Source organism: Ambystoma mexicanum, chromosome 8, assembly GCF_040938575.1.
Source record: "Ambystoma mexicanum isolate Mex_15411 chromosome 8, UKY_AmexF1_1, whole genome shotgun sequence".
NCBI lineage: Eukaryota > Metazoa > Chordata > Amphibia > Caudata > Ambystomatidae > Ambystoma > Ambystoma mexicanum.
Window position 1 is genome coordinate 899,886,827 of NC_090929.1, and position 18,000 is coordinate 899,904,826.

Sequence of the window (18,000 nt, forward strand, 5' to 3'; positions counted from 1 at the left end):
TTTTAAAGGGTGTCTGGGTGTAGTGCATGTTTGGTGTGCCTGGCTGGGAAGGTGCACGGTGGACTGCATGTTTGTCTGAGGGTGCATGGTGTACATTATCCACTTGAACAACACCCACTAAACAACACAAGACAAAAAAATTTATATACATATATATTACTCTGTTTTAGTGTTTAACATATTTTGCAGGACTTGCGGGGTAAGTAGACTGCATCTTTGGACTTATTATTTCATAAATCTTTTTATGAACTGTTTTTTTTTGCTCTCTTGTTGATTATATAAAGAGCAATTAATATGTAATGTGATATATATATACTTACTAATGTGAAATATGTATTTAGGGGATGCAATGAGGATTACCTTGATAGTTTTGTGATGGGCATTTAATAATATGTTATATGAGTGGCATGTGTATCTGTAAGGGATAGATGTGAAGTATGACTGAATATATTTATGAGTAGTGACTCTGCATGTTCTGAATGAAGTGCGATAGTGTCATGAAGAGTTTTATGTGCCCAATATGATTGTGATATGAATGATGATAATTGCCCCGATGTTTGAATGCCCTGGATCGAGATAAGTTAATGCATGGGCATACGATGAGCATGCTATGAACGCAGTTGTGTGTGTATGATTATTATTATTTAACCGGTTTGTTTTTGGCCATTTATGCTTGTAGTTTGAAATCTTTCACAGGTTGACTGCATTCGGTTTTGGGAAAAATCTTGTACACTTGGACTCGGAACCTGATCAGTCTCTGTTGCAGTGTTTCCTTTTCACACACTGTTTTCTTTCCCAGTTGCATCCTTTACATGTGATCTTTGTCTCGTTTGTACCTTTTCTATTTTTCCCACTTTTACATGTTTTCTTTTTTTTTTACTTTATTTATACATTTAATATTACAAATTGACAACAAAATGTAATACAATAACACAATGTTCAAAGAATACTTATGCAATTCCATCATATTAACTTTATCCATAAAGAACAATCAAGAATTGAAATTAAAATGAGAGAGAAAGGAAGAAAATAAGAAAAAAAATAAAAATAAAAAATAATAAAAAAATAATAATTATTGATAAACCTCTCCTAGACTACAATAGATAACTAAGCATGGAGATCATTAAATGCTCCCCAAATCCTCTCATATTTGTCAAGTTGCTCCTTTGCTTTAAAGGACACCCACGCTCCTGTATAGCAGGCACAAACCTTACAACCAATCTTCAGTATTCGGAGAAGCATCACTTTTCGAAAATGTTTACATTTGTTTTTTAGTCAGGAGAAGGGCTCTATATAACCAGAACATTTTGCTGTTAAGACAATCCAATACCCAATGGAATCAAACCTAGCACACCAAGTAGAGGCTCACTAGGTATAGGTAAGCCCAAGACTAATTCCATCCTCTGGAAAACACTATCCCAAAATATCTGTATTTTTTGACATAACCACAACATATGGAGCGTGCTACCCACCTCTCTATTACAGTTCCAACAGGTTTTTTTTTTTTTTAACCAACTTTATTTTCATTTTTAACTTAAGGCAATGGTTGAGCTTTCGTTATAACATGTGTTAAGAACATTATCAACATGAACCTTTTATTCAACCCCCTTGAACTCCTCTCCCCTTGACCCGCCCCGCCTTTTCCTTTTATTAATTGAACCAATCAAAACCGTGGTTGTAACCAGAACAATTCCAAGAGGCAACCCCTCGCCATATCTTCTGCTGCCTTTATCTGATATGGGTGTTTCTAAGATCCCGGGGTTTAAAGTATTGATTCTCCCGCTCCCCCACATAGTCCTGGAGTGGGTCCCATATGGCCAAGATTTTCAGATATGACCCTGATTTTGTGACGCATATGTTTTTTTATTGCCATAACTCCCCACACTTTCACCCACCACCATGGAGTTGCAGGGCCCTCCACTGTCTTCCATTGTTGGGCCACTGTCATCCTTGCTGCAGCAAGAAGGTGGGTTATGAGGGCCGCTTTGTTTCCTGAGGCTGCATAGTTCCCTTCTGCCACTGCCCCCAGCAGAATGACTTTCGCGGACCATGGTAGGTCTGCGCCCGTTATGTCCCTGATCAGGCTCAGTATTTCTTTCCAGAATATTTTTATCCTTGGGCACGACCACCACATATGGAACATGTCTCCTTTTTCTCCACACTGCCGCCAGCATTCTGGGGGGTACGAGGGGATTATTCTGTGTATTCTACTTGGGGGTAAGTACCAGCGGTAACATAGTTTGTATGCCGATTCTTTAATTGCCGTGGATTTGGATAATTTGTGCGCCCTCCTCCAGATTTGACTCCATTCTTCCTGCGTAATCTCCTCTCCTATGTCCCGCTCCAAATCTTTCATGTACTGGAGGGAGTCGTCTGTTTGCGCCTTATCCAGTAGCTTGTATAGTCTAGTGATCCCTTTTTCATGTGTCCTCTCCCGTATTGTTAGTTCTAGGCCTACCGGGGGTCGTAACCCTGCTCTTTTTACCTCTGGGTGTGAGATCCAGTGACGCAATTGAATATATTTGAATCTGTGGTTTTCGACGAGGCCGAATCTATGTTTACATCCTTCGAAGGTGAGTGGGGCGTCGGCGTCGTCCTGATACATATCTTGTAGGGACAATGTGTCTGCTTCGTTGCAACCTTCCCAGAATCTTTTGTGAAGGCCAGGTGAGAAATCTGGATTATGTGTGATAGGGGATAGTGGGCCCAGACCTAGTTTGACCCCCCTGCTACGGATAGCCTTATCCCAGCTGTGTAGGGTCGTTTTAGTGGCTGCTAATAGGATACCTCCCGTGTCTCTTGCTTTTCTTTTTAGGAATGGTAGTTTACTCAAAGGGATATCTGTCACAGTCTGTTCTATTTTCCCCCAACCTGGAAGAGGGTCTTTACCCGCCCATTTCAATGCTGGTGCTAATTGAGCTGCTAACACGTATCTCCCCATATCCGGGACTCCCAGCCCCCCAAGTAGTGTGGGCCGCATCAGGATCCTTTTTTGGATCCTCTGCTTCTTATTTCCCCAGATGAATTTAAACACCGCCTTTTGGAGTTCTAGGATCTGTTTTGGGGGGATGTCCACTGGGGTTGAGCTTACTACATACAGTACTTTGGGTAGCAAGGTCATTTTTATCGCCGCTATTCTAGCAAACCAGGACAATTCCTGGGCATCCCATCTCTGCAGGTCTTCCTGCAGGTGCTTCCATAGAGGTGTAATGTTTGCCTTGAGCAGACTCTTGACGGTTCTAGTGATATGGATTCCTAGGTACTCGAGGGACTGTTTTTCCCATTTCATGGGATAATGTTCCTTCAGGAGAGCTATGTCCTCAATACCTTTGGTCATATTCAACGCTTTGGATTTTGAATAGTTTATTGTGAACCCTGATGTCTTTTCGAACTTCTGCAGTTCCCTGATTATTCTGGGTAATGTGTGTCTTGAGTCGTCTGCCATAAAAAGCATGATATCATCTGCGTAGAGGGCTATCTTGTTTTGAATCTCCCCGGTGCGCACCCCTCTAATTCCCGGGTCTTCCCTAATTCTGCAGGCAAATGGTTCCATTGCCATGGCAAATATGAGCGGGGATAGAGGGCACCCCTGCCAAGTACCCCTCCGGATATTGATTCTTTCTGAGGTGTAGCCATTCACCATTAGTTGCGTAGATGGATGCTGGTAACACTCAACTTGCAAGATTTAATTCTCAACGGTGACCAGTATAGGTAGTGATTAATTCTTTGTTGTGTATACCTCAAATCCAAATCACCTTATACTTAACAGGACCCGTACACACACAATTCCATTCAAAATCTGATAATGAATTAGTCAAATCAGAGCCCCAATTTGCCCTACCACATTGTGGAACCACCTGGGACGCAGAAGGTGTAATAAGCTTATACAAGGTAGAAGTAGATAAAGGTACAGACTTAGAAAAAAGGAAAATCGCCGGCGGCGCATGTATAGCAGCATTCAACGGCGAAAACAGTAAACCAAAAAGCTCCTTCAAATCATTATAGCGACAAATCTCAGTTGCTTTGAGGTTATATTTAAAGCGTAGGAACTCAAAGTCAACCATATTCTGACCATTAAAGACCTGCCCATGTTTTCTTCGAGGCAGTGGGAGTGTGTGTTGACGGTACAAATGGAGGGTGCAAACATTGGAGTAACTTTGCTGAAAATGTTGGGGGGGACATGACATCTGAAGAAAAGGTGCCCCAGCCAAATTAATGGGGACAAAATGGTGTGCCATGAAAGATGGGGGGGGACAAACACCCCCGTTCTCCCTAAAATTATGCCCATTTGTGCAAATGAGGGATGTTTCTTTGGAGAGAATGGTGGTGTGATTAGTTATGGCTGTGATGTGGTCGGATGTGTTGATGTATAATTGATGATCATCTGGATGTTAGTTAGTGTTTTCTGATGGGTGCGTGAGTACGCGGATGTGCTGCGGGTGTGGCAGACCCCAGTCTTCATGTGGTAGATGAGGAGGAAGGTGATACTATTTGATGGATGTAAGTGTATGTTAGATACGTGAATGTTTGGTTGTTTATGGTAGATAAGGTTATCCTATGGTTGTTTCAGAGTGCCTGTTTTGTAGTTCCTGTTTGTGTATTCAATTCCGAAGAAAGGGAGATGTGCAGTATCTAGAGTATTTCTTTTCACACAGTGCAGACAATAGAATGTAGTGATGTCATCCAGAACCTGATCGGACATCAAGGTTCCAATTGTTACAATTGGGATCTTCAGGATGGGAGAGCTTACTGACGAGATGTATTTTACCTAGCTCCTGTCTCATTCAATTAAGCTTACCCTGTAACTTGTAATAAAGCTTACTACTTTTATATAAACCAACTTCCAGCATCTTACCTGATTCTCCACCAACACAGTTCCATTGTTATCTCTGTTGGTGGGTTGTGGATACCAGCCTACACATCCGTTGCGGGGCGTGTAAGAGGCTAAACAAGAGGCTCAAATTGCTGTCTGTGTATGATAGGCGACAGATGCCAACGCTGTCTCCCACCACTGACACGAGCATTGCAAGGAGTGCAGCTGGTATCTTGTCCGTTGGCAACTTATATGTAAGGGTCGCTTTGTGCAATGGGAGGTCCTGAAAACAGTAACAGGTGGTCCACTACATGTGCTGCACTCCCCAGTATGCGAGTGACGTATCAATCTCAGTGGCCAGTGTTCCCTGATGAACCCCGAACACCTGCATGCCTGTATACATACATCCCCTGGCAGAAAAAGTATTTCTATGCCATATATGCTGCCACAAACTATGGACACGCATTCAGCGCGGACGATTCACTCCAAATGGTGCCACAACTGCCAAACGCAGTTAACGGATACCCAGTGGAAGGTTATATGTGCCTTATCGAAGGAAGTGTCTTTGAACTCTAAATACAGACTAATACATTTTAAGATCTTGAATAGATTGTATTATTCCCCATCGAGACTGACCCTGTTTCTGGCTGACCAACTAAGAGAATGCCCCAGATGCAAAGAAGAGAACGCAACCCTGTTACACATGTTATAGTCCTATCCCAAACTGCATGTATACTGGCGTGCTGTCATTGGCTCGTTGGCTGAAATGTTGGACCAGCAGTTGAACGTAACTGCGTTAGAGTGTGTATTATGTTACACAGGGAAAATGGAGGTCACTAAGTGCAGATTTCTGAATTTGGGCTTGCTTCTGGCCGAGAGAGTTATCTTGATGAGGTGGATGTACAAAACTTCGCCCACGTATGAACAATGGTTGAATGATGTCACCTGGGCAAATGACAGGGAAGAACTATATATCAATTTGTTGCCGAGTAGTGGCCGCCCTAAAGATATTTGGCCTCAATTTCAAGCATATCTTGCTAGGCGTGGCTCTTTGGCATAATACCGTATTTGTCTTCTTTTCTTTCAGCTTAAGGTATATGCTTACAAGTGTATTATGATGCATTCGTGTTCTACTGATCCATTTTTTTCCTCCTTTATTTTTGCCTATCTGTACAGTTTTCATTGCACCGAGTGCTAGTAAATAAAACGTTTATTAAAGGTATATAAAAAAAAAGTTGGGGGGTCAATAAAATGTATATAAAAATATTGGGGTTCAATCACATGTTTAGGGGTTCAGGGGGTGGGAAGTTTAACATTGACAAAAAAAGGTATCTCTATCAACTACTACGAAGGACTGTAACTGATGAACCCATATGCATGCATCATTGTAAGCCGAACCCAAACCCTCACCCGAAATGATTTGTCTCACAACATTTTGTAAAGTGTTGGCAATAAAAGGCTGTAGGATTTTATTGTACAGATATGGTTATGCAGATAAACATATAATCACATATTATAGTAATATCATACCTTTGGGCACCGGGTCCTGAGGTTACCCCCTCTGGCCCGTGCCGCCTTCTCATGTCCCACGACTCGTCGTGGACACTGTACAGTGCCCTGTACTTCTTTCCATTTGTTCTTCTCCCTTATTTGTAGGGTGGGAGGGTTTTGTGGTAAAGAAACAAAGTGTGGATGACGCTGAGTGAACAGTGTTGTCAGTTTGGGTCCCCGTTCAGGGTCCACAAATGGATTGTGTTCTCTTAGAGCATGCTGCTCTTATTTATCAGACCCAGGGAAGCCCTGGGTCTTTGATGTGTATAGTGGTGGGGGCTGTGCGCCAGCCCCCGGCCGGATAGCCGACATGTCTGGCCCCCTGAGGAGGGTGCAGGTCTTTGAACCTGGGCCCTGCGCGCCTGTTGGTTTTCCGTAGGTGCTTAGCACCTTGTTGTTTGGAGGAAGGGTGAGGCGTTTGTTCGCACCTCACCCTCCCTCGGCTTTGTGAGACAGAGACTGCGTGTCTCTGCGCTTGTGGGGGAGAGGAGCAGGCGTGGGGGCGGGAGCTGCCCCTCTGCTAGCCTGTCGGATGGTAACATCATTTACTCTGCCTCGCCTTGGGCGGCGGCCCCCCTGCGGCATTGCCCATAACTGATTAACCCATATGCATGCATCGTTTTAAGTCGAACCCCGACCCTCACCCGAAATGATTTGTCTAACAACAATTTGTAAAGTGTTGGCAATAAAAGGCCGTAGGATTTTATTGTACAGATATGGTTATGCAGATAACAAATAATCACAAATCATAGTAATGTCATACTTTTGGGCACCGGGTCCTGAGGTTACCCCTTCTGGCCCGTGCCGCCACACATGGGCAGGTTACCGGCTGGCCGTGTTCCCCCGAAAGTATCTCCTAATAACAGCCTGTAGATGCGAGATTTGCAGAGATTTTCCGAAAGAAGTGTTCTATGCCTTGGATTGATAAGTGGGTGCCGTCTTTGTGAAAAAGATCCGGATCCCCCATGGTAATGGCCGGGTGTTTTATGAAACCCAGCCCTCTTGCTGCACAGAATTTCTCTATTCCCCTGTTGAGTTTTCTTCTAGCAATGTCTACGGATTTGAGGGCCCAGCCATTTCTTTCTAGGGAGGATGGCTGAAAAATATATTTCTGTTTCCCTCCAGTTGTGGGAAATGCCCGCCAAGGAGGAGCAGACGTCCTCAAATAAGTTTCTCCTTCCTGAGTTCACCAGGTTGTTGCCCCCCAAGTGTATTATGAGAAATTCTGGCGAGTCTCGGTATGCGACCGGCTCTGCTAGTGTTTCGTGGATGTCGGCCCACAGTAGGCCCCTGTAACCCCACCATGAAGCAATGGTATTTTTGAACGGCAGACTTTCTTTGGTTTCTTCCGCCCATCGGCCTGTCCTGAAGACAAATGAGTGGCTGACAAATCATGCTGATTTGAGCGAGGTCTTCCTGTCGCCTGTTGGTTCTGCAGGGGGGGGGGGGGAGAAAACGACACGGGGATGACTATATTAGCAGTGGTCTGATGTATCTTTTGTAGCAATCTGACTTCCTTCCCCCTATGTTTTTTAGCTGTGCTGGTGCCAGGCCTCCCTGCCACGCCGATGTGGCGGCACCTATTCTGAAGGAGTGGGTACCAAAATCCTTTGGGTCCCATCCCGCGGTGGCGATCGCTTTCATAAGCACCCCTTTAAATTGGTAGCGACTTAGTGCCGAGGCATCTCAGTGGATTAAAAACCTCCCCCCAACCTGGGGCCTTTGTGCATAATAAAGGTTGGTGATACATACTGGGCAGTTTGTTGCATCGTCGATGCAACAAATGTTAATGGTTCTTTTGGCCCCAGTTTTCGTTTTTTGGATTTCTATGTTGACGCTGTCTTGTCTGACCCTGACTTCCATGACGCCTAAACCGTTTGTGGTCTTGGTGCTGGTGATGAGCTCTCCCACCCGGAAGGCCCCGAAGTAGGCCAGAAAAAATGCTGTTTTGAATAGTACGATCTCATATGGGTGCCAGCACATGGCTTGCAACTGGTCTGCTATTTTTACCAGTTTGTGGAAATCGAGGGGGCAGTGAATGTCTATCTGGGGCCCTTCCACTCTGGCCCATCCTTTCAAAGTTTAGGAAATGAGGGCGTTCTGGGTGGGATCTGAGTCACCATGTAATTTTGAGAAATATGATATTGCTACTAGGTGTCTTTTTGCCCAGTCTCTCTTAAAGCCCTGCTCATGCGCCCATTTTAAGAATATTTCTATGTCTTTAATCGTTATTAACTCGTCATGGTTTAACCCTGTGGCTCTAAATACCATTTGTAAGCACCTACTGTGCTGAGTTGCAGTAGTGCTTGCCTGTGCTCTCTCTGCCATCTCCATTAAGAAACCTGGGCCAGGATTCAAACTTTCTATATGCAGGGAGTTGTTGACACCCGTTTTAAAGGTGCCTGTATCATGTTGGACATCCCGGCCTGGGCTCACTGGCGCTGGCGTTGATGTCAGTATTTTATTGGCACCCCTTTTTGAGGTGCCTGTTTCTTTTTGAGCACCCCGGCCATCGCTCTTTGGCGCTGGCGTTGATGCTGTTATTTTGTAGGCCCCCATTTCTGAGGTGCCTGCTTTTTGTTGAACACCCTGGCCATTGCTCTTTGGCGCCGGCGTTGATGCCGCTAAATTGTTGGCATGCGTTTTTGAGGTGCCTGGTTCTTGTTGGGCAACCCGGCCATTACTCTTTGGCGCTGGCGTTGATGCCATTATTTTGTTGGCACCCGCTTTTGAAATGCCTGGTTCTTGTTGGGCAACCAGGCCATTGCTCTTTGGCGCTGGCGTTGATGCTGTTATTTTATGGTTCCCATTATTGCCCAGCATTCTGCTGGTATTGGCGTCATCTGCTCGTGGGCGTGCAGCGCTAGCTCCCGGAATCTTGGCCACCGAAAGCGAGATAAAGCATCTGCAATATTATTGTCTGCTCCTGCAACATGCTTTGCTTTGACCACAATGTTTTCTTGTAGTGTGACCGCTGTAATGGCTCGTAGGACTTTCAGCACTAAAGGGCATTTAGTGGATCTTCTGTTTATGGAGCCTACCACGGCCATGTTGCCGCACCAGACCAAGAGTTCCGTGTTCGCTAGCTGCCTGCCCCAGATGTGTAAAGTAAGCCAGATGGGAAATATTTCTAGGAGGGTGATGTTTCTTGTCCACCCTGCCGCTTGCCATGATATGGGCCAGTGTCCTGCCACCCATTCTGTGTCTAGTATGGCTCCAAACCCGTTGCTCCCGGCTGCATCGTTGAAAAGGACTCTTTTTGCCGATGTGTTCAATGGCGTACGCCAAAGTTTTGTCCCGTTAAAATCTTTAAGGAAATTTTCCCAAATTTCCAGATCTTGTTTCACCTCTGCGCCTAGTCGGATGTGTAGGTGGGGTTTGGCGCAAGATTTGATTTTTAGATCCAGACTTCTGGAGAATACCCTCCCCTTAGAGATAATTCGGGCTGCAAAGTTGAGGCTTCCAGCTAGGGACTGGATTTCTTTCACTGTGCTTTTGTCTTTTGTTGTTAAGCTTTGTATTTTTTCCAGGAGTTCTGCTATTTTTGTTTCTGGAATTTTGCATAGGCCCTTTGTGGAGTCTATTTCAATGCCTAGAAAGATTATGTTGGTGGCTGGTTTGGTCGTTTTTTCGGCTGCCAGAGGGATGCCCCATTGCGCGGCCATTTCTTCTAATGTCGGCAGGGCTCTGCTGCATTCTTCAGAGTTTTATGGCCCCATTGCCATGAAATCATCGAGGTAGTGTACTATCCTGGATCCTGGTCTCTGTCTTTGAAAAGCCCATTGAAAAAAGGAACTGAATTGTTCAAATAATGCGCAAGATACTGCGCATCCCATGGGGAGGCACCTGTCTACATAAAATATGTTTTTAAAAGTGAAACCTAGCCATCGCTGTGAGTCTGGGTGAACTGGCAGTAATCTGAAAGCGGATTCGATGTCCAGTTTGGCCATCAGGGCATTCGTGCCGCATTCCTGCATGAGTCTTACTGCTTCTTGAAAGTGTGTGTATGATACAGCGAATTCCGTGTGCGGAATGCTGTTGTTTAGTGATTGGCCTTTGGGGTAAGATAGGTGATGAATTAGCCTCATTTTCCCAGGTTCTTTTTTGGGGACCAGTCCTAGAGGCGATATTATGTACTCTTTGAGGGGCATGTGGTCCCAAGGTCCCGCGATCCTGCCTAATAGTAATTCCTTCTCAATTTTGCTTTCGACCATTTGTGGGTTATCCCTGGCTGACTTCAGGTTGTTTGGAACATTCAGGGACCTTATGCCTTTGAACGGGATGACAAAACCCTTGGTGAAACCCTGCCGGATTGCTTCGCTGGTTTCTTTGTCTGGATAATTCCTGAGGGCCTTTCTAAAGTTGTCTGGGTTGATGGGTGAGCAGCCAGGGGTTAGACATGGGGTTGGCGGGATGCATCTGATGCTATTCTTTTGTATTTTTGGCTGGTAGTCTGGTGCAGTTACTTGCTGCGTGGTCACTGTTGCAGTTTATGCATGTGTGTTTGTACCAGCATTCGTTTCCCCATGTGCACTGGCTTTTCCCAAGGTTTTTACAAGGGGTATTGGATTTCTGAGAATGGTTTTTGTTCTGTCTGTGGGTATTAGCTTTAGCCCCACATGGCTGGTTCTTCCGAAAGGGCTGCTCCCCCTTCTTTTTGTGGTTTTCATTGTCGGAGGGTCTCGGGCCCTGTGAGTTTTCGCTATTTTTGGGGGTTATCTGCGCGATCTCTTCTTCTGAAGGAGGCTCTGCGTTTAACATATATGTCGTTCTGGACCTCGTCCCATTCTATGGCTGGCCTCTCTGACATGCTTCTCCTGAATCTAATGTTGTATGCTAGCCAGGTTTTCCCTTTTTGAGCGATTTTTACTGCTGTGATTTTGTCCACGTATGCCCATAATTTTCTGCCATTATGTGGGAATTTTTCTTCGTAAATAGTTGCCAAGATGGCGAAAGCCTGTAGCCAGTTGTCCCAATTCGGTTCTACCTGGGCGTTTCTGGCTATGGCTTTCTCCTCTATCTTTTTGGGGTCTCTAAAAGCATCCTTCCCTTTGCGTTGGCCTTCTATCAGTGAAAAGATTTCGATGAACTCTTTCGCCCTTATTGCTTCTTGGATTGTTATGTCAATGTTCCATGCTAGACACCTTTTGTATCTGTTCAATATTTCTGGTTGAAAAAATGTAAGTTTTTGATCTAATTGGGAACTACTAATCATAACCGTCTTTGCTGGGTTGTTGTTTGCTCCTGACTGTCCTGGGGTATTTGTAATGGGGACTGACCATGCTTTTAAAGCACCCCTTGTGTCAGGAGCTGTCATAGTTGGCGTAGTTAAAACTGTGACTGCTGATGTTGGTGTTGTAGGCACCTGCGTTATTGGTGTTGCTGGCATTGGTGCTGCTCCAGCTGCTGCTGGTGGGGTGTGGTAACTGTGATGTCCGGTACTAGTGGTAAGGTGGGGTCTGCCTGCCTGGACTCGGGTGTAGGAAGAGTTTGTTTGACCCTAACTTCTAGCAATAATTGCTGCATCTCACTCATGTTCTCGTACAATTTAGACAGTTTTTGTTACCTTTTCCCATGCCTTCTGCAGACTTCCTTCTCTTTGACGGTGTCGTCTCGTCTTCATGACTGTTTGGTATGGGGACCCCTTCCTTTGGTAAGCCGTACATATTTTCTCTGACCCAGGCCCAGCCGCAGTGCTCTGCTGCCTCCATGGCTGCCAGCAAGTGGGGTTTCTGGGACGGTGCTGGAGGTTCCAGTGATTTTCGCTTGGGACCCATGTCTTTGAAGGTCTGTCAAGCTGAAATAGACACGGGCGCCTGCGTCTGGGCGCTTTGTTTGTTTTTCCTCCACGCTCGTTCGTGCCGGCCTTGGATCTTGCTTCTACACATGTTCTCCCCGGGGTGTCTTCTGTTTCAGCACGTTTTCTCGCCGCTCACCTGTAGTTGGAAGTTTTGTGAACAGTACAATGTTCAAAGGAGAGGAGAAAAGACACTGCGTAGCAGTGAACTTTTACAAGACTGCTAAAGAAGCAAAGTGTGGAAGACGCTGAGTGAACAGCAAACCTTCTGTCTGTTTGGGTTCCCGTTCAGGGTCCACAAACAGATTGTGTTCTCTTAGTGCATGCTGCTCTTATTTATCAGACCCAGGGAAGCCATGGGTCTCTGATGTGTATAGTGGTGGGGGCTGTTCGCCAGCCCCCGGCAGGATAGCCGACATGTCTGGCCCCCTGAGGAGGGGGCAGGTCTTTGAACCCGGCCCCTGCGCGCCTGTTGGTTTTCCGTAGGTGCTTAGCACCTTGTTGTTAAGGCGTTTGTTCGCACCTCACCCTTCCTCGACTTTGTGAGACAGAGACTGCGTGTCTCTGCGCTTGTGGGGGAGAGGAGCAGGCGTGGGGGAAGGAGCTTCCCCTCTCCTAGCCTGCCGGATAGTAACATCATTTACTCTGCCTCGCCTTGGGCTGCGGCCCCCCTGCGGCATTGCCCAAAATTCTGCCTTCTTGCATCACAGCGCATACGGGGAGGGAGTGTGAGGGGCCGAAAAGAAAGTACATAATAGACTTCTCTTCTGGAGGCTGCTTGGTTTCAGCCATGACACCCAGCAGGATCTCCAAGAGGCTGCTGATAACTTTAAGCTCCAGACTGAACCACACACACAAACACACACTCGTGCATTGCTGAAAATAAACATTCTCTAGTCTAACAAAAGACCTTTTGGGATTAAATCTGACATCCTTTGCACCTAGAGACCATGCAAATGGCAGTGTAATTCCCAGTAACGTAGCCTAACAACATAACTCCATACTAATGAGTAATTGATGGAATACCCATAATACAGCACAATATTACCGGCAAGACAACTTTTTGTGGGGCTATTTCGTCTTGCCAACACATTTAAAAAACATAATGGTCACCTGTTGGTGTTAAAATGATCACCCACCACCACAGCACTCAGTAACTGAGAGAGTGTATAAATGTGCTGTTGGGGGAAATAGGAGTGGGGTGGCTGGCGATAGAGACCGAGGGATAGAGGCTGAAGAGAAAGTGGGTAAAAGACAGAAATGCAGTTGCAATGACCGATTTTCAGGCAGTTTTTAGGAAACGGAGCTCAGTAGGTTAATGTACCTGCTGAAAACATATGTAGGTTACAGATTTGATTTGACTCTGTCTCTGGTCAATATAAGGAGTGCTTGTATGTGTTTATTTGTATATTTAGGGGTTTTTATTGAACATGTACATAGATCCGAGAAGTAGAGGAGCGTTGTACAGAAAAAGGTTAATAATATAGTTAAGGGGGCACAAGTTACAGCAGGGCTGAGTTACATGCAATTAGGAGCAATCATTATGGATGAAGTGGGGCCGGTCTAAAGATGGAATTGCAGGGGCTTAAGAAGACCAGAGGGACATTATCCATGTGGATCCTGCAGTTGCTGTGAACAGCCAAAGAAAACAACAGAAATAGACCTGGGCCTAGATACACTGTGGAAACAAAAAATGCTAACAAACTGTAATTCCAAATTTGTGGTATACATGATTTGGTGCCCTTGTAATAAATTATACATAGGGAAAACGGAAAGGAAGATCAAAACCCGCATAACTGAACACAAAAGCTGCATAAAGAATAGAGTGCGCTCAGCTCCACTGGTAGGACATTTTATAGAGAATATACACAGAGTGGAAGACCTGAGGTGGTCTATATTATATCAGGTAAAGAACAGTAATGATATCAACCTAGATTGAAAAAGACTAATTTTAAAGGAAAAAGAACTGATTTTTTTAAACAGCAGCGTTGATGTCGGACTAAATGAAAGAGCAGAAAAGTAATATCAAATAATTGGCTCAACTATAGGGATCAAGGTCGATTGGAGTGCAACCTACTACTGAGGAAGATACACAGTAGGATACTTAATCCATACGACGAGACTGAAATTTCTGTAAATATAGGATGTAGATGAGTCCTGCCTAATAACACCAGGGCATACTGACTGAATTTCAGAATTAGGCAATGGTTATGCATACCTCATTACGCTATACTAGCATGATGTCCACATAGTAGAAACACTGATACAGAAAATAAAACGATCTATAAACTGTTTAAAAAACAAAAAATACCACCCATCGAGAACAAACCTGTGTCCGACAGAGTGACAACAAAGCCAACCAGAGTGGACCAATATCGAGTGCTTAACAGTTGCACCGCGGGATAAAAAACGCCAGGAGAAGCCGCGATAATGCAGTGAAATGATCTGCTGTAGATTGGAATGAAGCAGGGGGGCCGAAGGCAATGTCTCTACCACGGCGCCTGAAATAGAAAAAGGCACGCACGCGTAACATCAGATATCACGTGCCGGCAGGGTCACATGAGACCTATCACGAGCATAATAGCAGGAAGTCGGGCTGAGTCTAAGATACGCGACCGGCAAAGACACACCAGGCGAGAAGGAAAACGCCAACGAACTCTGCAGGAGTACTAAGGTAAGGGACTTCAGGTGGCATTATATAGGAAGCTGTGGAGCAGACTACAAGGGATACGAACTGTAAGGGGAAGTGCAGACTAACTGTTAACACATGCCCACACTGCCCATGTACACCTTTGTTGGTGTTGCTTCTTGTTTTACAGCAAAATTGCTGATGGATATGATTTAACCAGTGTATTGGCAACACGTGGGCCTAAACAATAAGCAGGAGCCAGAACTCGAAGTGCTGCAAATATTCCTCTGGCAAAAACATCAGACAGAAGATACTGTCCCCGATTGGTAAGCCTGCATTTGCCCCACTGATGCAATAACCGGTAGATTGTGACAACATTGACATGACTTTTATAAAATATAGAAGCAACTACTTAGTGAAAGGGAAAAGAGGATATATTTGACTCCTGGTTTGTTTTCATGCTCCTTGTAGCCCAAAGAAGGCGAGGACAATTTAAACAACCTGACGAAGGCGGGTTATTTCTAGAGCTAGAACGTTGAGCCAGCTGAATAGAGACGGAGACAAACACTTTGGAGACGTGGGTAAGAGCAGTAGAATGTAGTTCCTAGAACTGTAGGACAACTATTACAACACAAGTCAAGATCCTTTCTATATAAAAGGGTGCGTGTTTGTCACTCTACATAGGTTGTTGCGGAAATGGTGCACTGAAATGGCTAAAACCATTGAGGGACTGCCTTGTGTAATATAAGCAGAACGAGAACATTTTCGTGTACGAAGAAAAGATAGATCTCGACACGGGATTGTAGTAGGATACTGAGTTAAAAAGACAACTGGCCAAAAATCAGGCGATCTTGCGATGTGAATACTAAGAAATGATTAAAAAATGAGATTGTGGTATGATAGAGCCCAGATCAGAACATGGCCTAAATAAATGGGAAAGATAATTAGACACAGAGACAAGATGTTTTTAGATAACAGTTCATGTGAAACCTGTCAATATTACCAAGTGGGGTTGCGCCATCATAAGGTGAAAAGGAGGAGTTAAATAATGTATGATACCCTCCTGCTGTGATGTTAAGCATAGCAAGTTGTATCTAATGATAAATACAACCAGGATACGTCGAACACTAAAAGTCGATTGTCCTCTACTTGTTTCCCCACAGATATCCATTCGGTGTCTCAGCCGGAAGAGAGGAACTAAGGGAGGGACAACATGTGGATCCCTTAATGTTTCTAAGAAGATAAAATTGTATTGTATATTGCAATTGAATGTGGTTCTACCCCTAATGAATTTCCTAATAGTTGTGATAAATATCTTAGGAAAGAAACATGTTGGGAGTGTTTGTGGATGTAGTATGAATGTTTTGAATGAGTGAGTAAAGACTGTTGGGTGAAAGAGATAAGGATTAGGGTTAGCCTTCTCAATTTTGAGAAGGTGCTAACCACAGATCTCTACTGAAAATTAATTTTATATGAAAATGCAAAAACATTGATGAATTAATAGACCACAGTAGCGTGTTGTAGTACATTATCAATGGGTTAAAAGTTGTATAATCTTTTTTTATTGATGTATGCATGCTTGACATAGATGTGTATGCTTTTTATGACATGTTTTAAATTTAAAAAAATTAATAAACTGATATTTTTGATACTTCAAATGGGTATGTGAAGATTTAATGACGAAAAACACATACAGGTGGTAGTCACGAATGGATTAAGGGGAAACAAGTGACCCGGTGAATACATTATATTGTACCAATTTGGAGAGGGCTGTTCAAACGTGGTCTAGAGAAATATTTCCTCTAGTCTCTCGGGTGTTTCTGAGGAATTGCAGGTGTCTACATTGCTTGTAGAAGGTGCTCAGTGAAGAAGAGAGTTTTGAGCTCCTTTTCCAAGTACATGAGAGTGGGTGCAAGTCTAATGTTGATGAGTATGAGTTTCCACATTCACGGGGTATAGATAGAGAAGGAATTATTTCCTTTTTTTTTCATTTTTGCAGCTCTGATCTGGCGGGACCTTTGTTTTTTGTGGAGCTTTGACGCCAAAGACGAGGACCTTGTCGGCTAGGTAGGAAGAAGCATGCAAAGTGACAACTTGCAAGTGTTGCAAGTGGTCTTGAAGGCGATGTGCGCGTGTAGGGGCACCCAATGTAGTTTGATGTGTGTGGGTGTAATGTGGTGAAATTTGTGGAGGCCTTTGAGGCTGGTCCTGGCTTCTCATTTGTGCCAGGGTGGGAGGTGGGTAGGCTGGTGAATATGGCTTTTCCTTCATCCAGGTGAGGAAGTACGCTGGTCTATACTGTGGATATCTAGTTATTGTCGAGAAGGAAGATGTTGATTTTCAGCAAAAGAGCGAGTTGGTACCAGGCGTTGGGGTTTTACCTTTGCTATGTACGTGTTGAAGAACTGTGTAGGCTTTTGTTATTTGTACCAGTAAGATGTAGTTTTATAAAGCCCGAAAGATAGCGTCAGAGAGTGCTTTATAAAATGCACGATTATATATCCTGCACTTTTTAACACTAGTTCTCAAAACATTACTAGTTGATTGTGGGGGTATTATCCCATTACATCTAACGCAATCACGGCAAAATGTATTGTGGGCTGCGCAGTGATTTTTTCAATGTAATCACGTAGATCCGGTTGTGGGTACCCTCAAAATTGCAGTCAAATGGACATTGTCTTGAGTTTATGATCCTTTTTATTTAAATTATTAATGCAATTTTCCTGTGCAGTTCTAGTGGATTTAAATGAAAGGGTCCTTCTTTTTCTAGGAGACTCAGTTCCATGCCCTGGTGATCTCACTGGCATTGCTCTGTCATTCTTGTAGGGCTTGTGGATAAGGGAATCAGTGTTTTGTAGTTTTGACTTTTTCCTACTACACTAAGATGAAGATTGAATAAGAACCTATCACATAATGAGGCATGTTACCCATTATTGCATAGCTAAATTTCAGAAAGTGGAAAAAGTTTTTAGGAAACTATACCTCTAAAAACGGCATTTTGTTATATCCAGTAACACTGCTACTGCCTTAATAGGACTATGTCTCACTTTAAAAAAGGGCATATTTCCTAAAGTCTAGCAAGTATTCTAATATTTGTATTCACTTTGACAAATCACTCAATATAACTGATTATATTCACTGAAACAATGCATATTTTCACATACTCCGGAGCTTGAGTTGGTGCTTGAGGTGGAAATAATTAGCACATCA

General features: G+C 44.1%; 1 protein-coding gene across 8 annotated transcripts in view; it reads left to right on the forward strand.

Annotated features, from left to right (window-relative positions):
- Positions 1 to 18,000, forward strand: part of SHLD2 (shieldin complex subunit 2) — a 1,351,673-nt gene that overhangs the window by 296,396 nt on the left and 1,037,277 nt on the right. Inside the window, exon 1 of one of the 8 annotated variants that reach the window (XM_069610787.1) lies at positions 16,799 to 16,857. The exons of the other annotated variants lie outside the window; for them this stretch is intronic. The gene's annotated coding sequence lies outside the window, so the exon portion shown is untranslated. Of the gene's footprint in view, positions 1 to 16,798; positions 16,858 to 18,000 lie in introns of those variants that run through there. 8 annotated transcript variants of the gene reach the window in all.